At 31.4% G+C, this 4,712-nt stretch overlaps 1 pseudogene; it reads left to right on the top strand.

Moving 5' to 3' along the window:
- Positions 1 to 4,712, top strand: part of LOC106466702 — a 48,320-nt pseudogene that overhangs the window by 10,480 nt on the left and 33,128 nt on the right.

Here is a 4,712-nt window from a genome sequence, read left to right as displayed (position 1 = left end):
ATGGAAGTAAGGGGGTAAATGGAGAAATACATCAAGCCGAGGGGTTTAATGATGGAAGAAAAGTTGAGAATCCCTGAATTCTAACCTATATAAAAGCCAGTGTGTGTCACGTTACGTCACGCTTGATTTCTCGATATAAGAGGAGCCATAAAAGCCAAAATGCATTTATCCAGATATAATAATTCGATTGCTATCTGCCAATTACAATTTTAGTGACTGGGGTGCAAGTGGGCCGTGAAACCTTACAAGTGTAGTGAGTGTTGGTATAATAAGCCTAAGTAAAGACATAATGAGGGATCACCTAGCCTAGAGCCAAGTGCATAAAATGTATCATTAAAGTAAAAATATCCATTCAGGTTTAAATTTATATCGTTTCTGAATTAGTCATTTGTCTGTTATATCATCAACGTTCTTAATAGAAAAACAAATCTCTTTAATCAGCGGAGACTCTAAATTAAGAAATTAACAAATATTTTCCTGTTTTGTTGTACATACATTTGACTTTATACTTTCAGTGCATAGACTAGGTTATGCTTTTGTTGCTAAGCAACATTACGAAAACCATTGTTGGAACGAGTATTAACAAAACGCACTGGCTTTTTTTATATATTAGAAGTTGTTAATCCAACTGATTTTTACCAATAAGTATTCTATGAATACGCAATGAATTCATTTCAAGAATGATCTTAATGTTGATTGGCTCACAAAGAAATTTACCGACGTTTGAATGCTTCGACTGCACATATCTGCCTTTTAGTTGGTCAAGCTTGATTTCGCAAAATTTATTTTTCAGTTATCTACGAAATGTGAGGTTACCTACCGTTAAGTAAACTCTGGGGTGATGCTATTTGCCCCATCATTTTTGACCGGCTATGCACTAGTGCTATAGATAGAAGGTAAGTTAGCACTTTAATATAACAAAAATTCACAGTTGAAGGAAACGATAGAAGGAATAATAAATGAACGGTAAACAAAGGCATAACAAAATAAAAGTAGAATTCGCTATCTCACAATGTGGTGGAACAAGATATAAATTCCATTTCCACTTCTAGTGTCTGAGAAGTGTACCTGAACACACAACTTTGTTTGATCTGATATAACAATGGCTAATTATGAAACTTGAAAGAAGTTCTCAGAAGATAGGAAGTCAGACTGTGCAACAGAAGTCGTTTGCAGCCATATAGCAAGGTTTCTCTTCACCATTTTCTCCACGAAGCTTATTTGATATATATAAAATTGACAGCATTTTCTGTGCAAGTCTCTCTTCTTCTGAGGTATATATATTGGATGGAATGCACTGCACAATACATACACAATTTTTACATAAACTCCAGTGTAAAATGGATTTAAGAGTTAGGTCTAACTCTATCCAACACTACATTTATTTAATTTTCTTATTCACAGGCTCAACATTGGTAACCATTCTGGAATAGTTTATTTCCTCTGTTGGATCCAACTTTTTCCAACCTGGTATTTGAGTTGTGAAACCACAGTCATGCAGGAAATCTTACTTCTGTAATGAAAGCCCTGATCAACAAGAATAGATCTCCTTTTTAAAGTCATTCCTTAAGTTGTTCCATGTTTAATGACATCATACTTCTAAGATGGAGCCATCACTGTTTTTCTATAAGGAGGATTGACCTTAAGATATTGAGGATTTATTCATCTGTTGTATTAACCACAATCTGCTTCACAGCAGTTCTTAGTTTGTGACTACTAAACCTTTATATTGGAAACTAACTGCTACTTTTATTGGTGTTGATACACCTGTTATCAGTATCTTGTTCATCTGCAAACAGCACAGTAACAGTGTGGTCATTCAGAGTGACGTTTATGACCAGAAAGGTATTCCTTAGATGAAATAAAATTCATTTCATGCATTATAGGACATGTACAAATAAAATGATAAGAATAATATGAAGTTATATAGATGAACATAATTTTTAAATTGTTGTACATGTTAATTGTAGAAATTCTCTATATAAAGTGTCATAAGGTTGTGGATTGTTTCTTACATAATTTTCATTTGATTGATTAGTATCTTTTTCCTTTCTTTTATATTATCATTGTGTTATGAATTTTCCCTGTTTTGTCTTTGATTGATTATTTTATTTTAAACTGCTTATTAGTACTTAAGTGATCAGGAAATGTACTTGATATTGATACATATAAATACACTTAAGTTTATCTATCGATTAATGAAATACTTGTTACTGTTGGTTTAGAAATTGATTAACTGAATGTGTAATAATTTTTTCCAGCAATTTGGTGCAGTTTTAGATGTTGAAATTATATTTAATGAAAGAGGCTCAAAGGTAAGTCACATTATATAATTATGAAGGCATGCCATTGATGAAAAAATTATGTATTAATTTACTTTCTTAGAAGTATATATTTTCAAAAATCTCCTATAAAATAACTAAATAATTTTAATATCATTTCTTCACATTTAGTGTCTTATAAAAATTTAGTTTTGTGCCTTCAAAACCTGAAATTTTTTAATATATACTATTTTATAACAATTCCCTTAAGAAAAACTATCTTACTTTAATTCATATAGTGAAATTATGTTTTTAGTTTGGCATATGCATATGAATTGTTGTTTATTAGCTTGAATATTGTAAAGATTATATTAGTTATTGCAAGTTGCTATTTTTTAGATGTTAAATGTTTTTATTTGGTATATTTTCATCAAATGACCTTGAGTTTTCTTGCCTTTGGTTTAAATTTAACCATAGACTGTATATTTATTTAAAAAATTGTTAGGCATTTGATATTAATAAAAAGTAGAAAAACAAAAATGGTTATTTTTGAGAAATAAACCAGAAAGTTCAAAAGATTAGGAAATCCAACTGTATCTGTGACATACATATTTGCTTTATCAGCAATTTACTAGAATACTACTTTTCATTGATTGGGATTTAAAGGGTAATTATTTTAGTAACAGAAATATCAGTGAATGTTCTTAAGTTAGCATTACCAAAAGCAAGAACTGAGCAGATTATTGGAATGATTTGCATTGATATAGAATGAATCTTGTTTTTTCTGTAGATTTACATTTGAGTAAAAGTTGATATATGAAGTACTTGTGTGCTTGTATTTTTTATATTTTAACATATCTTACAGTGCAAAAATGTGTTATTTGGTATGTGTGTTTTGTTATTTATTTCCTAGAATCAGTATGCTCTACAAAATTTCAACATATACTAATTTTCTTACTTACAAGTTTAATGCTTTGAAAAACAGTATGTTGTTCCATTAAGATACCAAACAGCTTGACTGAAATCAATGTGCTTTTAAATTATGATAAACATTGCTTATACATGCAATATGTGTAAGAAGTATTTAATTGTAACCACTCAAACTACAATTGTCTTCTAGAACATTTATTTTTTATTTATATTTTGATATTGGAGCAGTCAATATGTGCATCTTTAAAGTCAGTGAGGTAAAGGTGTATTTATGTGCTATTTACTTGATGAAACTTGCCTTGTGGCTAAACTTCCTATCAATGTAACTTCATTTTGTTTGTAATTACAATATATATGTCCCTGATTCTTTTTATATAATCGGTGAACTTATGTATTTATGTATTTTAACAAATTATTTAACTTATTGGTTTATCTCGGCTGTTCCATACTCTGAACTAAAACTATTAAGAAATAGAGAAATTCAAATCCAGCCTTTGTCATTCATAAAGTTATCAAGCTTTCTCTTTAGCTCACATAAATTTACTGCCTCCATAACATCTGAAGGCAACCTTTTCCAAAGGCCAACCACCCTGTTAGAAAAATAAAACTGACTTAGTTGGAGATGACTCCTACTCTGTCAAGAGATGAGCATCAACAATAGCAATTTCTTTAACAATGTTAAACACCTCAATCAGATCCCCCTCTAGCTCCTCTTTTTTTTTCAAGAGAAAATAATTTCAGAGATCTTAACCATTCATCGTATGACAACCCCTCCATCCCAGGTACCATTCTAGTAGCCTTCCTCTGAATCATTTCCAACAATTCAATGTCCTTCCTAAAGTAAGGAGCCCAAGACTGAACACAATCTTCCAAATGTAGCCTAACCAGTGGCCTATAGAATGAAAATATAATACACACTTAATTTCCACAGTCACTTTAACTTAAACACATGCTATAATTCACAATGATTCATACACTTTACTTACGGTCACTACCGCGCTTGACTCAATTATCCATCTCTATCTCTGCCTGTCTGCAATTATCTATGCCATCACTTCTTCTCTCCACTTTATTTGCCGGGCTTATATATTAAAATATAGACTTTTATTCAGTATTTCTGTAGATACAATCTAAAATCCTACTACTAGCAACAGCACACTGCTTGGATGGCTTGAGAAACTGATCAACCACTACCTCAAGGTTAATTTTTTTCATAACACTGTTAAGGTTATTCCCATCCAAATTATACTCATAATTCAAATTATTGTTACGACAGCAGAAGTCACGTGATGCTGGGAGCATGCACGTTGGAGTTTCTAGAAGGATTGTGACTTATCGGGCAACTTCATGAATGTCCCAGCATTTGCTAGATGCCCTCTTTTTTAGTATACAAGCCAGAGATAGATTGAAGATAAATAATTGATAATTGAGTCAAGCGAGCAGTAGGCACCGTAAGTAAAGTGTGTGAATTGCTGTGAATTATAGTGTGTGTTATAAAAGTAGTTAAGTTAAAGTGACTGT

Source organism: Limulus polyphemus, unplaced genomic scaffold, assembly GCF_000517525.1.
Source record: "Limulus polyphemus unplaced genomic scaffold, Limulus_polyphemus-2.1.2 Scaffold2350, whole genome shotgun sequence".
In the NCBI taxonomy this organism is placed as follows: Eukaryota; Metazoa; Arthropoda; class Merostomata; order Xiphosura; family Limulidae; genus Limulus; species Limulus polyphemus.
This window is presented reverse-complemented; position numbering and strand designations above follow the sequence as displayed.